The 22770-nt window shown below is 32.5% G+C and overlaps 1 protein-coding gene across 10 annotated transcripts in view; it reads left to right on the forward strand.

The window, feature by feature from the left end:
* Window positions 1-5625: 5625 nt before the first annotated feature.
* LOC130901333 (calmodulin-binding transcription activator 2-like) overlaps window positions 5626-22770 on the forward strand; it is a 488194-nt gene continuing 471049 nt past the window's right edge. For 8 of the 10 annotated variants that reach the window (XM_057812684.1, XM_057812667.1, XM_057812650.1 and 5 more), the window contains exon 1: window positions 5638-5860. The gene's annotated coding sequence lies outside the window, so the exon portion shown is untranslated. Of the gene's footprint in view, window positions 5861-22770 lie in introns of all 10 variants that reach the window. The other 2 variants (XM_057812641.1, XM_057812676.1) reach the window with 1 other exon arrangement.

Here is a 22770-nt window from a genome sequence, read left to right on the forward strand (position 1 = left end):
AATTTGATGATATAATGGTCGGCTGTTTTTGATACCACCTATTACTTTTGTGAAGGATCATTCTACAAATTATGGTTTATATAGTCTTTATTCCCGTTAAAACAATTTCATTATTATATTTCCCAAATAAACCTGCATATAGAATTGTGGTAGTCAAATGGATTAAATTCATTATTCCTGTACGTATTTAAAAAAATCCGGAAACAGGACGAATTTAAATTATAAATTTGTTAGGATAATATTTTCAAGAGTTCCTTTCGAAGATATTACGTGTGCTCTTTCCTGATCCAGTAAGGATTTTGTGTTGTCTCATTTCAAACTATCCATAAGCTTCTGAATAGGCTGAATCATCCGTTGTAGTTTCTATTATATTTACAATCCACTTTTAGTTAAAATTCGATATTTCGGATATTCGTCTACTCTACTCGTATGTATGTGTCAAATCTAATATTGTATCATTACTCAGTACATTGGCAGCTGTTAGGATTGTACAAACTTCCATTTGTGTTCGGGTGTTATCTCAGTGATCAATCATTTGTGAAACTTTTATTTTATGCATTTATGTTCATATAAACATATTTCTGAATTGTAGTTGACGAAATTCAAACTACTGTCATACATACAACACAATGGTGTCTGTTTTTGTCTTTTTAATTGTTAACATCGATTATTTTTTTTGCAAGGGATGAGATTCGAATATTTTAGTTTAATTTGCAAATAGTGAATAGCCAGAAGGTATCATATCACTTATATGTATATCATCAATTTAGAATTGTTTAGATTTTTTGCATGTATTATGTACCATTTATTTGAATATGAACAACATAATAATTTAATTTCGAGTGGCTTCTCCACAATGTGTAATTAATTTGTGAAGTTGGCTGGTGAATGCAAAAAAATTATTTGATTCCATTGATAATGCTCTCACAACTGCAGTTTCTATATTATCATATATTCACATAGGATCCAATATTTTAATCCGAACGTTTCTGAATGAAATATTGGAAAAATTACAGACTTTATTTGGGGGAAAATACCTCAACTACTCTCATATATGTAATACTCCTATAAGGATAGTTGGTATGGAAAAAACGTCCCTACGTTACGGTGCCAACAATATTCATTTTCTTTCTCGTTCTAGACACTTTATCTATACTGCGCATGCTTAAAAATGCGCAGAACTCAGCTGGAGCCTCGAAGGATAGAGAAATCGTTGCCATTCTGCCTTTCTTAGTCGGAACAGCTTCCACTTATAGAAACTGTCCATATAGAAGTATTACGTATATAACTACTCTGATGTATTGACTGAATAACACAGACCACCTATATTTAGATGGAACACGATGTTGAGTTTTTATTTTATTGTTATATTTCTTGAACCTTAAAAACAGCATCCAAATAAAACCACGAGAACTTGTATATAGGAACTAATTTTAATGAATAAATCCATTAACAAAGAAATGAAAAATTGAAATATGGTATTACAAATTAAAAAACATATCTCTTAAAAAAACGTGCTTCTGGAATCTAGATTCTTCAGCTTGTCGCTCTAACCTTTTTTTACCTTCAAAACCAAAGTACAATATTTTTCTGTGTTGCCATCTGTTTTCACAACAGGGTCAACAGGGTCTTCACCTTTATTTTATATTTATATAGATTTATATTTTCTAATACACGATAATGTTATTTGTTTCAACCAAATTGATGTCGACTGGGGGTCTGAAACTGAACTCACATATGTAATACTTCTATATGGATAGTTTAAACTGGAAGGAATACCCCAACATTAACGTGCCGTTAAGATACCTCGCACAGGTTGCGCATGCTTGAGAATGCGCAAAACCGACCTGGAATCTGGGAGGATAGAGAAAGCGTTATCATTCTGTCTTCCTTAGTCGGAACAGCTTCTACTTTCAGAAGTTATCCATATAGAAGTATTACATATATGACTTGAACTACTAATATCTACATCTTTAATAAAATATTGTCAAATTTGAATTTTATTAATCGCGCGTGATTATTTAAGGTAATGTTAACTTCCAACTAACAAACTTCCCAAATTTATGTTTTTGTTTATAATATTTCTCAAAATGAAACATTTCCAGATAAAATTTAGAAAACTTTTATAAAAAAAATAATAATCTCGAAATTTATTAGTCTAGTCAGGAGAAAAGTATAAAAGTTATTGTAAGGACACTTTTCTCTTTACTCAAGAGAAATGTATTGGAAAAAATATGATAATCCTTCAATTATAACAATAATGTAAACAAAACGTATTATTATTTATTTATAACGTGAAAATAAAACTTGAAGAAAATATATATTTTATAAAAAATATAGCATACAAACGTAATCAATTAACATTTAACATATTAAGTAATTAAACCTACTTTTAATAAATTTTATCACTTGAGCTCCATAACAGATCCCTTGCAGTTAATTTAGTACTGTTTTTAGCCGGCAGCCATTTATTAAAACATTTCTTTGTCCTTTTAAGGATTTGGGAACAAATGCATTCCATTAATAGATTCGTAATATTATACTACACATTTATTGAAAGTCATTTTAAAAAATTAACAACTAACACTATACATAATCCGAAGGAAACAAAAACCCGTGGACAACACAACGATAAGGAATTATCAAGAGAAATTGTACAATTTATACCAACATTAAATTATCTAGTTTTGTGTCAAATTCGCCAACTTGATATATAGTTAAGCTGGCAGACTCATATCGAGGGCTCTGAACTTTAACTACAAAAATGATTCAACCTTGGGCCATCTGTGTGAAACGTCTAATAAAATAGGTGGTTGTGCTGAATATCAGTATTAGTTTTCCAAAATAAATACACCAAATCCTATCTTCAAAATGAGTTACACTCAAAACATTGGAAATTGCAATTCGATACAAGTTATAGTCTTTCTAGATTCAAAGCGAGGAGAGATATTTCAATCCCATCGATAGCAAACGTCGTCTATTGGCAGGCATATACCTCTTATATCGGCCGAAGACTTTGTTATATTTTTGACCGCCAATAACAACGTATGAGGTTGTTGTATTTTAAGAATTTACTCTTTTATTTTGCACTCCATAAAAACAATATAATTATCTAACTTCATATTTGAATCTTAAAATTGATAGAAATTCACAAAGAATTTCAAAGTACAAGTACTAAATTGTACCTGTAAAATCCGTAAATAATCAGTTGAATGACATTTTGTAAAGTATTGATAACCCTACTAAGTTTTTTGATTTTTAGGTCAGACTTCAGACAATGATCCATAATGGTAATCGATTTAATTACTTACTAATCCTACTTGGGGAATAATCCTATTAAATAGGCAACTATTCATACAATTAATAAATCATTCTCGCGACCAAATAAATCTCTTCGTACTTTTCTATCAGTCCATGACACCTCTATCCTTCTATAACTTTCAACATTTCCCCCGCATGCTTATCTAATAAATTCAATAGTTAAATAAAACATAAACCTTTGGCAACGTACACGTGTTTTAAAAACATATCATTACTTAGCATGTCTTATTAAAATAGAACATTAGACTCGTAAGCAAAATTCCCTTCCCGTCACTTTACTTTCAAGAACCAATATAATTTATCAATGAATGTATTATTTTTGATTTGAAAGATATTGGTTTATCTAAAATTATTTCTAGATTAGGCCTTATTATTAGTACCATTTATCATTTATTCATTTGACTTTAATGGCAAATCAAAAAATGTTTGGAATAAACGATTGAACTACTATTTCACATTTGCCATAACATTTCTCCAACTATGTAAAACATTTTTTCCTTAAAATCAATTATTGCAATAAAAAATCCATTCATTGAGTTCATCTGAACATTAACTTTTTCTCAACATCTTTTGACATTTTTACATAAACACTTAATTTATTTTATATATATTATTAATAATTTTCTACGAAAATCATCTTTTTCCAAACAAATTTGACTGGACCATAAGTAGAAGAATGTCAATAGAGAATATTGAGCTTAGCGAAAAGTTTTTAATTACCAACTCTATAATATCAACTATAATAGGATTTGTTAACGATATCTTTCAACCAATTACAATAACAGTTACCTTTATAAAATGAAAACAATTTCGCATTAAAACATTTTGTGTTTGATGGAAATAACCTTAAAGCTATAAAATGTTCTCTCTCAATGTTTTCCAGGATGTTTCGACCCCTATTCCGGTTCCGTCCTTGGCGGAAAACTCGCATCCTCGCCTTCCACCGGCTTTGGATCAATGTAGTAGGTAATATAAATCCCCAGAGAATCTAATCTAGCTCTTTGTAAAAGAAAGAAAATTTTCATATATTCAAATTTATATTAAAATTCCCCAAACAATAATATCCTACTCACACAATCCCAGAAATTTAGTATCATCCAATCGATTTCTATATTTATACAAAACAGTGATTAAAATAAAAAGCAAACAAAGAGATTAGTTTTAAATCCAGTGTATATCGTTCCGTTCGTATATAAATCGAATTGATCTCGGGTTAAACGACATGCGTTGAATAAAGCGATAATAATTGGATTGTTCCTAATGCAAATATTGTTAATTATACGTAATGATTAGGGTATCGTGTGTACGGAAAGCCTTTGAAAATTAAAAAGATAGTTGAGCTGCGTGTTGCGACTGCGTAGGCTTGCGCAGTGTAGAATGATCGTGTTGATAAGTGAGAGATGGACGCGGTATTTATTAACGTTTTTATGTATTCACGATAACGAATTTAACTGAAAGAAGGTATAAAGCACGATATGATAATAGCTGGGTGTTTTCCTCATGAAAATATGTATTTAGAATTTCGCAACTTCCATTATAAGTTTTGTTCTTCAATATACTGCACATATGGCATATGTTTCCAATTCTAATTTACGCCTATATATCCTATTCCATCTCTCGATACAATTTGTTATACTTGTGGATGTAAACGTTATTGCTTTGGTACAATTTGGATTTACTGGGAAACTTTCCAGTTTTATTTCATAGCCTAATATAATTATTAACTAACTGAAAATTGATATATGATGAATTCAATACTTTTGAGAATTACTGCAAGCAATTGACATAGTGAATGTCAGTTAGGTACACGTTTATGCACTCATCTTTTAAGTGCCAATAATTAATCTTTTGAATATTTCAACAGTCCCATAACTATTTCGAATGTTATATTATGCAATATTTGAGGTTTGAATGTTGTTCTTGTCCTCCGAATCTTTTCTATATGTATTATACATTTAATACTTAGCTTTATTCTAATATTCTTATATCTTGAAAAATCTTCACGCTTACCTTCAAGTTATTAATGTTCCTTATGAAAAAGCTATCACATAATCATAGTTGCATTATTCTTATACATATGAAAATATGAAGCAAGAATTTGTTATATAATGAAAATATTATGCTATGAAACAGATATTTATATAATTTGATTGAGAATATTATTTAGTAATAATGATACTGAAGACATGTGGATTAATAAATAAATAATATAAATATCTTCTGAAAAACTTTTTTTACTAACAGGGAAAGTTCCAAAATAACGTTCTCTCCTGGAAAATAAGTATATCGGGAATTCTCACCTCTAGTTCGAACTGTCATGGAGTACGTTTGACAGTGTAGATGTGTTTGTGTTTCCAAAATATCGCGTTTTTTCGAGTTTTTCATAATAATTCGAACATTTGATTAACGAAAACAACTGTGTATGTGCTGTGCCCTTGACATAACATTTGTTTTCTGTCATAACATCCTCCTGTTTGGCCGTGATCTTCAAAAAACCCGGTGACCCCCTGAAATAGATTTAACACTTGTTCAACAAAAAGTAAGTCAAATTTTTGTTTATTCAAGGTAACAGCTTGCTATGTTTATTTGACATGTTCTATTTTGTTATAGTTTTGAAGTGTAGCAGTTTACTGTATTCACTCTTGTAATTAATAACCTTAAAATGTTATTTTAAACATCAGTCTCCTAACTATTTAGGTGCTAATGATTAACGTTCACTTCTTTTTTTAACATTAACAATTATTTTCCCTACAAAATATCAACCTTGCAATATATAAATTGAGGATAATTTTTTATATAAATAAATAGTTGAGCAACTTTGATATGGAATATATTTGAATATTCTTTTTATTTTCTTTACATTGAAAAATAAAAAATTGGTTCATTTACCAGGGTACGATATAGGGTCATTAGAATAGAATTAGAGTAGTAATAAGTATTGAATGATACATTGGCAATTTATCTTTCTATCAATATTTACTAAATTACCTGTCTAAAGATAATGCAATGTAATCCATTTTGTTTGTTAGAATTCGACAAACTTTCCGAAACCGTATCCAGTGGCGTGTTGAGAGGTATTGTATATATTATATACATATATATATGTATATATATGTATATATATATATATATGTATATATATGTATATATATATATATGTATATATATATATATGTATATATATATATATATGTATATATATATATATATATATATATATATATATATATATATATATATATATATATATATATATATATATATATATAGTTTATGAGAATGACAACCTAGTCTAAGTCTTACTTAATGACATTATCAAGTTAAACTAGAAAAATTATTTTGTGAAAAATTGTGAATCCAAAAAACTCAATTGATATTGATTTGGCTTACTTACGTAACATAATTTCATTAAATTAAAGTAATTTTTGTACGTATTGAAAATATATGATATCCACAACTAAGAAAATGAAAAGTTATTCTCATGGATTGAGTGGAAACACCCTTAAAATATCTCTGAATGGGTTAATACGAGATTATGGAATGATACAAATATATAGCAACCCCTTTGAACTACCGAGTTTTCTTTAGGTGAAGTTTCTTAAATTTGCCATAATTTCACTAAAGTTTTCGGATTTAAGCCTCGCTAGAAAATAAAAGGTACAAAAATCAGATCCGAACATCAGCAAAAATTATTAGTGATTCAACAAACTGCATATCATTTCAATAAATTTTGTAAACCCTAATTAGTATAAATGAAAGGTGTGCAATCGGATTCATGAAATAATCATACAAATAGAAAGCATTGATTTTCGAAGTATAGCCCATAGTATTCTACGGTTTTCATCCAACATCCAGAAGATAGGTTAAAACGATTCTTTGGGCTTAGATGCAAAAATTTGTGCATTTTCAACAACTCATTTTATTTCATATTTTTTCCCACGCAAAAATTTCGCCATATGTCTGAATAAAAAGTAATCTGACGGTGGTAAGTTTGGACCAAATGCTGGAAGTGGTAGGAGTTCAATACCCACAAAATATTCGATTTATTCCGCGTAACTTTCGCAGTATGAGGTTTAACATTGTCTTGTAAGAAAACCCACTTTCGGTTAATTAAACCTGGATATATCTCCGATAAATCTCATACATTCGCTTCAGTTGTCTACTATAAACCTTGGCATTGATAGCTCGATCATCAACAAGTATACTAACCAATGATTTTCCATGTACGGATTGCTTTGTTAAAATCATTTTTCATCGTAAGTAATAATGCTTCTATTAACACCATCATATTTCGCCACACCTCTACTCGACGTTGCGCTTGAATCTGTTAATTCGTCTGGCACTATTTGATAACTTTTATAGATCTCACGTAAGTTAGATAATCGGCAGTGTTGGTACTAGGTTTGTTTTCTACTGCTGCACTTTTAATCTTAATATCCATCGCAAGTGGACAACCTAAGTGCAAATGATCTACAAACTTTAAATCTCCACTACTCGTATTAAAACGATTTATCTAACTCTGTACCGTTCGCTTATTAACTGTGTCTTCCCCATCAATTTCATATATTTTCCTTGTTGCCATGGCTGCTTTAAACTTTTGTTTCCAATGATGTCTTAACAATACACGAATTTCATATCGATTCCACTCCGTACTATTTATTATTGCGTCGTCAATAAACAATGAGAGAATACATAAAGGAGTGTGAAGCAATTTGTACTCTTCATAGAATTGTAGACTAGTCTAACAAGTTTAAATTGAGGCGCATGAATTTTCACATATGAAAACCGACGTTAGTTATGAGACACCCTCTGTATTTAAATGCCTGCTTAAATGCGTACCCGATTGAATGGGGGTAAAAATAATAATTACAGTAATAGTCAGTCCACATTTTTTTTCCTTATAATGTTGCTTTTGTGCTTTTTCTCACCTCATACGATTTTCGCAGTTTCATTTTTGGTAACATACTGATGCAAAAAATTGAACAATCAATTAAATGCTCATATAAAGTGGTGTAATATGATATTTTTGTGATTTCTATTTTCTTTTTGAACGTCCTGACGTTTAGTATTTTCTATGCTTTTACGGACATGTTTAAACCCCGCATACAAGTAAATTTTTTTCCTATAGAAGTATCACTAAAATATTTTCAAAGCAAAACTTTTACTCACGGTTAAGTGACAATAAAATACCAAAATTCAACAATGTTTGAAAAAACTTTGTTCACTTCAAAAAACGAAAGACAAGAAAAAGACATTTATTTGTTACTCGTTGTATAAGTCTTATTAATATTATGTAAAGTCCAGATACGCACTGCGAATAAAATTTCGTACGTATTTCGCCAGTTCGACATAGTTCCCGATTGAGACGGACGTTTAAAATGGATAACAGAAAAATTTTGATTTACCTGATACTACGGTGGCGACGTAACAGACGTATCAAAAGATGTCATGAACATTGGATTGATCCATTTACGGCCTTGAGACCCATTCTTTTACATAAAATATCAAGAGCTATGAAAATACAGAAAAAAGTTTTTAACTACGACTAGTTGGTCCGGCTATTACATTTCAAAATACAAATTGCAGAAAAGCCATTTCAGCTGAAAAAAGACTTTCCATAACTATAAGGTAAGATTTTGATATCGTATTTAAAAATGGATATAGGCCATCTGTAAACTTATTATATAAATAAAGTATTTACTTCAGTTACCTTATTGTTTTCTTTCAGCAATATTACATGTTTCCCAAGTAAAATATATTTGTTGATATATTTCCTCCCACAATCTCGCCTTCAATATTCTGTGGTGATTCTTGTGATAAAACTTGTACACTTGACAATGGGGCGGGAGACGAAGCACGCGACAACTTGTCCATAGTGTAGTCAGAGCACGACTACTGAACAAAACGGGCGAATTTTATTTCGCTGTGCGGCCAGTCTCATACAACTTTATACTGCACAAAACATTCGCGCGGAATTAAATCCGCACCGCATCGCGTTCAATTTGTATCAATTCACAGATTTTTGTTCCGCTCGAATTATTTACTACCAGTGCGACGAGTCTTGAAAATAGCGATAAAAAATTCGCGCGGTGAAAAATCGCAGTACAGACTTGGCCTAAGTGTTGATGATATATCGAAGGCTTTTGGCAGGGTTTGGCGTGCAACCTTCTGAATAAATTGGAATCGTACGTTTTGTCGTCTTCACATACCAACTGGCTTTCTCAAAGACCGATCCATCCAGGTCGCTATCGATGGACACACCTCAGAAAGGTTTGAGGTCAACGTTGGTGCTCCCTAGGGATGCATCTTGTCACCTGCTCTGTTTCTCCTATACATCAACGATAACCACTAGCAATATCGATCCTAGAAACATTCTAGAATGGAGTAGAAGCAATCTGATTTAGTTTGATGCAACAAATAACCAGGCTACTGTATGTACTAAGAAGACTGGCACTGCAGCTCAGGATTTGGTCCTATCTGCACATAAAGTATCACCATCATCGCAAATTCGCTTGTTGAGTGTTGAGGTTGGGAGCAATATGTCCAGGCATAGTCACGTAGCCGAATTAGCTAAGGCAGCTTCACAAAAACTTGGAGCCCTCTTTAAAACCAAAAAGCTATATACTCCGCCACCGGGCCCAGATTCATGCATCTTTGGAGTATTGCTGACACATATGGAGCTCGACTCTCAAGCATACCCTGAGGGTTCTCGACTCAATACAGAAAAGATCAATTCGACTTATAGGCGACCCAAAGTTGGTCAAAAACTAAGACAGCTTAGAGCGTTGAAGAACGATCGCTGACCTGACTCTCTTACCGATGCGCAGATGCTCTCCTGAGCTGCCCAACAAAATCCCAGCTAGAACAGTTTTTGCAAGACTTACTCGACAGGAAGACGTGGTTCATGAACACCGAGTTCGCCTGGCGACGTCCAGAACGTGAATATGTTGTGCTTACTTTTTACATAAATAAAATGAAAGTACATGGCTGAAATTGTTTCTGCCCAAAATAATGTCTTTTAACAATTCTTTACGTGAAAATAGATTTGCATTTTATTGATAAAAAACATAATTTAAATAATTGTGAGCTAATTTCAGATGTCAGTAGGGGTGGCGAATGTTGAATAGCTTACAGGCGGAAAATCTGTAAATCCACCACTTGATAGTACCGTATAATTTGTATTACGTGATGCGAAACACTAGAAACAATCATAAACAGCGCCAGTGTAGCGATACGTACTCCCTGAGTTGTGATCTGTGATTAAGGGAATTCCTGAGTGGCGACGGGTGATTGACAGCCTGGTGAACTAAGTTCCGTATGGTACATAGGAGCGCAATCAGACTAGCCAGTGGTTGCCGGTGCGGTTGCCGAGCTGGGCAACCAAAATATGGTTGCCCAGGCGACTGGCTGCCTTCGTGTAATAAGCTCCATATGATCCAATGCCCAGTAAAGGAGTAAGCGAATGGTTATGATATGGTCTAATACGGGAATAAAAGTAAAGAACCAAATCAACGAACTTTTCTTCGCATTTAATACATAACCATATCGTGGAAATGTCACTTTCACAACATACTTCTTATTGATAGCAGTTGGTAAAGGTTTAATCCGGAGGTAAAATGAAAAAAGTACCTATTGGCATAGTTTGAGTTAAAAAAAAAATTTCCTCCAATTAAAGTCAGGTAGTAGAAAAGAGTTAGCATGTAAAAAACATGGGAGCTGAATTAATACCAGGCTTTGCCGCCTTTTCAGGACTGCATGTGAAACATGTAAGGTGGTGAAATGTCATAACTTATAACATTTTGCCAGCATGTATTAACTGTGGGTTCTGACTTATTACAGTTCCCTATCGTTTTGTCATAAATTAAAAAAAAAATATTTACGACATTTTGCCATCTTCTAAACATTATCGAACGAGACTCGAAGACGTGGTAAACTCGATTTTTCTTGTCATAGTTTAATGAAAATTCAAAATATTTTTCACATTTATTTTAGTTAATTCGGGTTGAATTATTTACAATTCGATGAATTTCATCATCCGCAATAAAATAAAACTAATCTTGTTATTGAAGCGATTACCGGGCAACCTTCATATGCTACGCGTGCGATTACGGCCGTTTATACACACTTTTGTGTGTGTTTTGAACGGGTTAAACTCGCACAACTCGTAAAACCATTTCAAATAGGTCTTAGTGTAGTAAAAATGTTATGAAACATTGGACATTATAACAGTCATTTGTATATTTAACTACGTTAATTTCATGTATAACATATACGTCATTAAATTCTGAAATTAATCAATAAAGTGTATTTTCATGCAAAATTTTCCAATTTCAACGTTTTACTAAATGTTAAGCAGCATAAATTTCAGCTGTAGCTATACCTAAGATATATTACACCGATGGAATTATGAAACTAACTGAAAAATGACAAAAAGTCAAAGTTAATACTGGCACATATGTACTAGAATAACAAGCCTACGAAGGTTGTTTGAAAAGTTGCCGACCTAACAAGGAAAGACCCAAAAATCGGTCGTCATCCTTTTTTCTCCCGATGAAACCGTCTTCCTTTTTCGGAGTAGGTTCGCCATTTGCACTCTACTGCCTTGACTGTTTTTTTGTTTCAGGAGTATATTGGTGGATCCATGGGAAATGTTCAATTCAAGTGAGCAAACGCGGCACCCAACGCGCGGTTAGATTACGCATGCATAATTTTTCAGTCACTATATGACAAATGCGTTCTTTTGATATGCCGATGGCGTCTTCTATCTCTCTGTCCTTAATCCGGTGGACATCCAGTACCGTTTGATGAACTTTTTCGATGGTATCGCTGGTTGTCGCGGTGTTTGAGCATCCCGAACGCTCTTCGTTAGTCAAGCTGATACGACGACGTTTGGATTTACTTGCCCAAACTTTTACGGTTTTTAATAAAAGTGCGGTTTCCCCGTACACAGTCTCAACTCCTCTTTTATTGGCGTAGGCGCATTGCCTTTCAAAAACAAATGTTATGACATCTCGATTCTTAATTTCTCTCAAAAATCTTCACAACGACTCATTTATACAATTGTCAAAGATATTCTAAGCGTCCAAAATGGCTGAAATTTTTGTTACAATCTCTGACCGCATGCGCGATTTGATTTTCTAACTTACGAGGATGGTCCCAGAAGTACCTGGCCTAATATTTTGTATAAATAATAAATAAATACACTTTTCTCAGCGATGTTCAATAAGTTCGATACACTTTTTATTATAAGAACTGCCAAGTTCCTCAAAATAGCCTTCAACTGCCGACATCACCTCTCTATTGTTGGAAAATCTTTGATTACCCAGCCAAATAGAAAATAATCCAAGGGGGCTAAATCTGGCGAATAGGGTGCATGAGGTAGCAATTCAAACTTTAATTCATTAATTTTGACCATTGGAACAACGCCGCCAAATGCGGCTATTTATGCTTGATTTCTTCGCTCAAACATTGCAATAAGTCATAATACTCGCCTATACACTGATAGTTTTTCCTTTTTTAAGTTATTCAATGAAAATTATCCCTCGGACATCCCAAAAAACAGACGCCATGATGGAACGATCTTTGCCTCCTTTGGAGCCGGTTCTCCCTTTTCAGTCCATTGCTTTGATTGTTCTTTTGTTTCGTGTGTGAAGTGATGGACCCACGTTTCATTCTTGGTTATAAATTGGCGCAAAAACTCGACTTTATTTCTGTGAAACATTGCCCAATACTCGATGGAAACATCTTCACGACGCTGTTTTGTTCCATTGTGAGCAAACGCTGCACCCATCTCGCACACAGCTTTATCAAATACAAATTTTCAGTTAAGCGTTGATTCGATTATCTACATTGTCATTCTCACACTATATGATCTACAGGATCTATAAATAACTTAATTTTTTTCCCTATTTCCAATAATGTAGACCCACTGATAGAATAATGGGAGTTGGACCAAATTACAAACTACTCTAAATGAGTGATATATAATTTATTGTGAAAGAGGGAGAAAAAAATTATCAATTTCATGTTCTACAATGGTTAACTAAGCCACACATCAGTAACACCGGGCATAGAAAAATTAGAGCGCTCCACAACGTTATAGATTACGAATTTTGAATAAGCTCTGGCTTCCTCCGAGATGTGGAAGGTCACTTTTCAAACTAGACGTGTTAAAGTAAAGAAAGTAGAAGAAAAATCACCTTCCTTTATCTGCCTATTCGATCATAATACCGCAAACAAAGGAAAGGATTAGAGTACGCCTTTGTTTGTTGCACTATCTTGCTTACCCAATTGGCTTTAATAGTACGTTTCTATCGTACTGCAAGTCATAAATATCAATGCAATGATAGATTAACAAAATTTCAGCTCTTCTCAAAAAAAAAAAAACAGAGATGGCTATTGAGAAATATCCATGGTACTATAGTTCTTCCAATATCAATTGCAGATTATAAAAATCTATGCCGACAACTTTGTTTGATCTATCTACCATAGGCGTAGATACCTCATTTTATAAATTTATTATTTCTATAAATACTTTCAAAAATATTCTCTTATGCGAGAAAGTATTCGTTAAAAGGTAATCTAATTATTATTCGGACGGACAGATTTATACGCCGTTATTTAGACAGATGTATTTAATTGTAGTCCTACTTGGAACTTAGAAAAAAATCATTATAATACCTCGTTAACTTGCTACAACTGAATATTAAATTATAAAACGTAAATAGACGAGTAAGTACCTTCCTGTAATGGAGTTTGGTTTAAACAGGGTACCAGACAACTTGAATGTATCTATCCTGGAACGTTGGTAGGTATACAGTGTATTGTATATGAAACCATGGGTTACACGAATGTACACGTTGATGACATCATATCGCTGTTGCGCTGCTTTGGTAGGATAATAGCCTAAGATAGGAATTATGACAATATCAAATAGCAGTTCCACCGTCTGTTAAGTTTACCGCTTTAGATGCAAAAAAGTTTGTCCAACTGATATTCCCGGTAGCTTGATGATATAATAAATAATGGAACTCTGCGTAAATGATGTAGGCTTTTTGATGAAAAAAGGATAAATGTACATGATGTAGAATCTAGAATGAAGATTTGACTCGAAAGTTGATGAGGAAATTAGCATATAGCCTCGACGTCCAATTAAATAGTATCCGTACCCATAGAGATTTGAAATGAAAACAAGTTTTTTTGTATTTTAACATTATTATTATTTGTAGGTGAATTTAGAAAACGTTGAAATATATATAATTCTGAATCTAAACTAAATAGTTTGAGTAGTTTCATCGGATTCAAATATTCCTTATACATTGTGGCCCATTAGTGTGTGGAAGTGCATTAACTTACTTAAGGTAAAATATAAACAAAAATTGAATAAAAGTTGTTATATTTGCACAGATACACATTTCTAAAATATTTTGAGGTATACAGGGTGTTCAGCCTGAGCGTGACAATATGAAGTAAAGGAAATAGGAGACCCTGTATATTTGTAAAGTGATGTTTGCTTAATTTAGTTTTGTAGATACCCTAATTATTTTATTACGGTTTTTAAAGGTATAAAATTACTGGTTTGATTCTGTGACAAAAACTATAAGTATTTCAAACGTCATATTCAGTGTTTACTTGTTAAAAAGGTGAATATTTTTAAATCATAAACTAAAAATGCAATCAATTATGGAGTGTACATTATCAGACATAATTTGAAGGGATAAAATAGTTTTATAAGATGGAGAAATAATATACTGGGTGTTCCATTTAAAAAATGAAGTTTTTGCTGATTGAAATCTCCTGAATTAATGCCAATCTAATAAACATCCCGAACCCCAAACGAAACTTCTACTCTGTCCAGACATTTTACCCATCCTCTACCTTCGTACTTACCAAACAAGTTTAGTTACTTCTCATTAATAACGTTTACTAGGCAGCATTTATAGTGCACCAATTTTCGTCAAATCTTTGGAAGAAGAAAGGACAGAGCTAGGTGGTAAACAAATGTACAGAATTTTACGCTAAATCCGATGGTAACAAAATATACAGGGAGTCCTGTTTAAAAAAACTTTACTCCATGTAAGTAACCTGTATACCTCAAAATATTTTAGAAATGTTTATCTGTGTATACCAGAATTGGTGAATATGGAGAGTGTAGAAGCAATTCGATTCTTAAGTGGTTAATATTTAGTATTATTTCAAACGACAACCATACTCTTTATATAATTTAATCGATCCACCAAGATCTCAAAATACAGTGATCTGTTGACTTTTGTGCTCACAGATGCTAGATTTTTGGCTTTCTATATTTCACTATCTAAATGCGGCACTGACAGTTTTTTCATATTCAAATTTTCGTGCACAATTCTAAATACGGTTACCTTGAACATAATATGTCTCATTATCGTCGTTACTCGATTGTGTTTAAAATCCGCAAACTATCGACAACTTTTTGTTTTTGATGAGCCTATTTTTCAAAATCGAATTTTTTTATGTTTCTATTTTCGAGTAACAAAACCATTTTATAGAATTTTTGAAGTGTAATTGTTTTTATCATTGAGAAACGTTTATTGGCCAGGTAAAAACAAAACACGTAGAAAATACTTATATATTATTCCTGAAAGTTTTTTTTTGGTAATTCATATGAAGTCAACTCAACTAGGTAATAGAAATATTTTTTTCTATGCTCTATCTTTAAAGTACTTTGTGTTTCACCGGCTTGCAGCGCTTAAAGCGGTTGTTTGTGATTAGAGTGAAAAAAAGTAGAAAAGCGTTAGAAATAGTGCCATAATGTTAACTTTATTTCACGCTTTCCATAAGCTAACACTTTTATTGTCACCTTTGATTTTGACGTGACAGCACATGAATTGATTTGACTTTCATCAATAATTCGATTTGTTTTAATTTAGTGGTGGCTTTCTATTATTATTATTAAGAAGGAAATTAAAATGTGCACTTCTGAAGAAATCGTAGAAAAGGCCAAGGTTTCAACATTAAATTTGTTGCCGTTAATATCTAAAGACATAACACTTTTATGAAATGCGAAACCAGAATAATATTCACAGCTTTACAGAACGCGTGCTTATTTTGAAGAAAGGTCTAAAAAATTCAAGACCTCTACACTATGGTGCAGCTATTCTAAACTAATAGGAATCTTAATTATAAATGATGTATGTAGATTTAAGTGAATATGCCAAATTGATAGCATTTCTGGAACGAAAATCGGTTGGATATCAACCTAAAAAACCTAATTCATTCTTAAGAGAGGAAATAAACATGTTTTTGTTGAATGCTCTAGACGACAAATATTTAATGTTTAAGGTAAAAGTTTTTAATATTTAATTAATTTTTTGTTACTTTATTTATCTATTCGTAGGTTTAATACTGGGAATAGCTGGAGGTTGTCGAAGAGCAGAGTAGTAAAAAATGAAAATTGTTGACATTTAAAATAAGGGGCAATTTCTACTCATTACGAATCCAGATTCAAAAACGCACACAAGTCGGCGGCGATTTACAGTTATTGGAAAAACCAGTTCAAACATAAATTTAATACATTGTACTTCTTCGTATCATAAAGAAATGAAAAAAGTACAAAACAAGTTGTTGTATAAACAATTTTCTCAAAAAATTCCATCGTTAATTACGCCGCAATAAAGTTTACCGCTTCTAGATATTCTTCAATTGAAACAACATGGAGGGTAGAAATCCACTGCTGCAATTTTCAACACAAAAATACGTTGTGCCTCCCGAATTTTACAAGGAACTAATAACACTAATCTTTTTAAACTCATCTCCTATAATATATGAAATGAGAATTAGATCAATTTGACTGTTAGAAATATTCACCTCTTAAACGAAGCTTAATCAAACACATGCGTGACTGGATCGAAAATCCACATATGTCAACCCAACAATTGCGTTTTCAGTATTCACATTGCGAAGCGAAACAAAAATATATCATTTAGTTGTTAGTTTTCCTCAATATCATTGTCTAGTATCAACTTTCAATTCAGTCATTATAGGTTAGTTATTAATTGTAATTTATGGAGGGGGTTAATTAAAACATCACAAATTTCTATTTGAATTTTACTTTTTTGTATAGGGGTCTTGAAAAAATAATGTATGTAACATGTACATAAAGTGTCTTTTTATCACCCATGGAATTGCCGTACACGAATATATGCTACACTGAAAAAAAAAAAAAAACATTATAGACTGTCAATAACAGAATAATAGGTGCAGGAACCTAATGTTCTCTGAGTTAATTTCGAGGTTATGTGGTTTTTAATGCGAAAAATCTGTATTAGTTATAATAGTTTTTGAAATCTGCCTTTTGTTACTCTCATTATAAACGCAAAAAGTTGTATTCCGTCGCCTTCATTATACGAAGGCAGTTTCCTCTTTATTCCAATAACCTATAATCTCAATAACTGTTTAAAAAAAAGGTTTTGCTTCCTTGGGATCACTTTCTTCCGATGAAAGTCATTGTTTTAACCGTGGTATTTTTGTGTGGTATAGTACTACTAGAAAATCAATCGGAAATATCCTAACATAAGTTTGATTTTTTAAAGCAGTGTACTTTCGATCAGGAGAAAGAAGATGAAGACAAGATAGACCAATTACTGAATATGACTGCGATGAAATCAGACCAAAAAGCGATAAAGAGAAAGAACAAATAAGAACAGAGCAGGAAGACATTTAGGAGGAACTAAGAAAATTAATAGTGGAAAATAAGGCACTAAAAGAGGAAAATAAAATCATTAAGAAAAAAAGAAAGAAAAAGAAGCAACGTAGGGATAACTGGAATAAAAATGGATACAGAAGAAGCAGCTGAAAGAATAATAAAAACTTATCTGAACCTGAAAATATTGAAGTGACACAAGCAAAAAAAGGAGACAAAACTTAGTAGAGTTAAACACGGTAAAGGAAAAATACAGTATCCTCCATAAAAAGCACAAATTAAGAGAAATCAGAACAGAACAAATATACATTAATGAATACCTTACACGAGGAGAAGCTAAAAAAAGAAAACAACTGCTTGACAGAGCGAAACCTAACCAACTGAAATGATCAAAAGAATAACGCAATGGGCCCCATTGTGGCCAAGGAGAGGACGGGGGCGAGAAAGACTTGGGGAAACGAAATAGGGGAGGACATAAGAGCACTTAATATAGAGAACTGGAGGGCCAAATGCCGGAGCCGGAAAGATAGGAAAAGAACTACATATAAAGAAATCAAAAATATAAAACTAGGAATAATCCACCTCAAAAACAGTTTACCTGTAGTGTTAGTGTAAACAGTGTATTTAGTATGAATATCGCCAACGGTTCCAGAAATTTCAACTTAATTGAAAGGCTTGATGATGATGATGCTTCTGTTCAGAATTAAACAATCGTGTTACTTAATTGGCAGATAGCTTTTTCTTATGCAACCTATCATTATATACCCTTTTGGTTGAAGTAATCATAGTAGATTTATTATTATTTGAAAGAGCAAAAAATATGGTTGAGTAAAAGAGAATAAAAGATATTGCCGTATCAACTTTTTCTATTCGAGGAAAAAAGTGCCATTTTATGCACATGTTGCATAAATTACTTTTATCAAAGATAGCAGAAAATATATTCAGGGGTTTGAATCCAAAATTTCAGTCGCTCTATTTCAAAATGATAGAATGGAAATGTATAGTTTTCGATATAATTTATAAAAACTCGTAACTAATTATTTCTGCACACAGTTATCAAGCTCACAGACTTAGTTTATCTACATAAGATTCCTTTGTAAGAAATCATTACTCTATTTCCGCATACACATATTTTAAAAAGAAACCATTGATTTCCACTCAAGGACATTACATAAATCCAACTCTATTACGTGTTTCCAGTGTACTTAATTTCTTTATTGATCAAGGGTCCCACGTTTATATAGGATTAACGGTGTAACGAAATGTTTTCGCTAAAAGCTTAGATTTCGAATGTCTACCTAAATAAATAATGGGTTAAAAACGAAAAAATAACATGATTTAATTGCAAACCAAACTAAAATTAGAGTTATTTTTCACCACTTTTACCACAAATAAGATATAAAGATATCATTTTAATTTAAAAAAGCGTGGGGTGCTTGATGTCCATTTATTTTATGTTGGTAACTACTTATAATAATAAGAGTCATCTAAATCTTGATTTTAGGTCTCTTCTGTTTCAAAATTAGTTTTTTTGATAGTTTTTAAAAGAAAGATGTGGATAAATATCGCGCCTGCTACCTTCCTTTGATAAAATAAGTGATATTTTACTTCGATTGTGATACATGTTAGTTAGCACAAAGCACTACCAGAAATCAAATATAAAAAAAAATCGCTGACCCTGGCGACGTAATAAGGATCATGGCCCGAATTTATGAAATTATTATATTGTATCGGTCATTAATAAGGGTGTGAAAATTTTTGAAGTGCTCAAAAATCGACCTCAAAGATTCCATATCAAATTATTATAGGCGTATTTAAAAAAATAGGGTTCGCACTAAGAGTGAAAAATAAGTTTATACTTTTAAGAACAAAAAGTTAAGAGCATTGCGTTTTCGAATGTTCACAAAATTTATATAGAATATCAGAAACCATGGAAAGGATAAAAATGAACATTCCTACATAAGAGAAATGGGATGAAAAATCCATGAGGAAGGATAATGAGGCCTCAATCTTCACAGATGGAACGGTAACAAAATATGGAACAGGGACTGGTGTGTTTTCAAGGGAACTGAACATCTAAAAGTCGTACAGACTACAAACTGAATCTAATATCCTTCAAGTTCAAATCTTCTTAATAGAGAAGGCTCCCAGAATGTTAAGGGGAAAGTGGTGAATCAAACAAAACCACAACAATCTACACCGACAGCCAGGTAGGTACTCTTCTGGTCAAACGGAAGTGATTGCACAATATCCAAAGCGATTTTGTCCAAGAGCAATGAAGAGGATACAAAAGAGACAATAACATTCACGAATCACTTAGTCCAGAAGACCATTGGAGCGAACATTGCATTTTGTGCCGTTGCTACAAGAAGTGGGAGTGACAACGGACAACTATTACAAAGAGTGTAACGAAGAAGAAGAGATCTGCTTTGACGATGCGCGGGATTGACGTAAAAACGACGTTAAATGCTGTAGGATGACCCAATAGATTGCCTAAAAAAAAAATTAGAAATAAAAAAAAACTTTATTCTGGTTGGAAATGCCATAAAAGGAAAAAAGATAAAAGGCTGTTTAGTTAGTTAACTAAGCTTCCAAATCGTCTCCATTTTCAGCTAATTAAATTCAAAAATATTAAGTCTATCTATTTACAAGTTGTAATAAAAAATACAGCAAATACATTTTTATACTAGTAGCAATTACTTCCACTAATGTGCCTCATACCTTCTTATATTGAAGCAAACGTTTCGTGAAATATCGATCTTGAATAACGCATTAACTATTAAGAAGTGAGAAAAAGTGCCAAAGAAGGTTACGATATATTAAAATCTCTCTATGGTGATAATATAGTATCTTTGAAGAGTGTTTATACGTGTTGTGAACAATTAAAAAGAGTAAAGTTTTCAGTTAAGAATGTAATTGGATAGCTAGTAACAAACAATTCTCGTAAGGATCTGGGTAAAGTATTTTGACAAATGTTCTGTAAATAAGTCGACCGATTGTCCAATTTGTTTCGAGAGTTTTGGCTGATGAATAAACACAGTTCAAGTCTGAAAGATCATCTTTATCGGTTCTGGATTCGCATTTCATTGGAAAACCACTAAAAGCGCCCGTCAATGGAAATATGATATCAAGGTTATTGTTTCCTTTGATTTTGAAGAAATATGCAAAGAAATAGACCTGAAAACGAGCCTGCAAACAGAAGGAAATGCTTAAAAACAAACCATTTCAAGGCCACTATAGCATTTCAGAAATACTTACAGTGATAGATACAATGTTAGGGTAAGTGCATTACTTTGGGAGGTCCCTTCTCACGTGGACGATAGAAGCTCTTGATTTGCCAGAGTGTTGTAAACTGTTTTGTCCTACGTGGACTGGCGTTGCGGGCGACTAGAGCGACATGAGGGACATGGATGTCAATAATTCTTTAAACAATCAGTTCCACTGTTATCCACAAAAAGTTGATGCTTCTAGATACTTCCGTGCTCAACTATGCTTATTTAAAAGTGTAAAAATATTATTTATAAGGAAGAAAGAAAGACTCAACATTGCAAAATTTACTAGCAACAAAAGCTGCTAAAGCGTTGGTCCTGTCGCCCATTTATGACGCTCCTATGCTTATATATTAGTTTGAAATTTTGTTGCGCCGGCTCTGTTGACTACGTAGGAAAAGTCCTCGAATATATATATATATATATATATATATATATATATATATATATATATATATAAAGAAATTACTTGATTCGCGTTGGAAATTTAGAAATTATCCTATATAATCATATAAATATGACAAAAATTAGTGCAAGGTGGGTGTTTCGACTTCTCAGTGCGCAGTGCATGAGCAGAAGTAGAATGTTGTGAGCGATTTTTAGAGCTTTGCCGCGAGGAATAAGAAAGTGTAATCCTAATTGTAACGTGTGATGAATCAATGGTATTTTACTATGATCTGACATCCAAAAGAGGACATCTCACGAAAATACCAAAAAAGTGATGGCTACAATATTTTGAGACTGCGAGAGTATCCTTCTGATTGATTTTAAGGAATCAAATACAATAGTGAACAAGGCACATTACTAAGGCAATTGCGTTAAAAAATGATCGAATAAAGGCAAAATCAACCGAAGTGTGCATCATGACAATGTTCCACATTGCTTAGCTTTCCAGGGCTACTGTACATGAATGTGGCTTCACAGAGATTAAACACTTGAGAGGTAAAATATTTAACAGCAAAGATGAAATTAAACAGGCGGTGTACGAATATTTTTCGTCTGACGTTCTGGAAAGTGTGTGGAAGAAAAGGGAATATATAAGGAGAAGAAATCAAAGTTGTTTTTCATTTATGATCTCAAAATTCAATATTCAAATTGACGCTTGATAGAAAATTATTTGAATTATAATTAAAATGTCATAGTAAATTGAATTTTGCAATTCTGAAAATTTATTCTGCCCATTTCCAGAACACAAATGTGAATTTCTGGGTAAGAAATAAGAATTAATCCATTTCCCACGAAGTACCTAGAAGGAACGTATCATCCCCTGAGATAAAGTTGAAACGTCACATCTGGATTGATTTCTAAAAAAAAAAATATAGAAAGAATTTAATCAAGTAACATTCTCTTGTTGTTTCGAGTAGCGACGCTATCAATTTTTCCTCCTTTTGTGCTCATTATTCACTGCAGCTATCGACAATTAACAGCAAAAATTTGCAAGCCAAAGCCGATATCGTATAAATAACGATGCCAGCTAAAGTCCATACATATTTTTCCATTGTT

The sequence above is a fragment of the Diorhabda carinulata genome, chromosome 1, assembly GCF_026250575.1.
Source record: "Diorhabda carinulata isolate Delta chromosome 1, icDioCari1.1, whole genome shotgun sequence".
Classification (NCBI taxonomy): Eukaryota; Metazoa; Arthropoda; class Insecta; order Coleoptera; family Chrysomelidae; genus Diorhabda; species Diorhabda carinulata.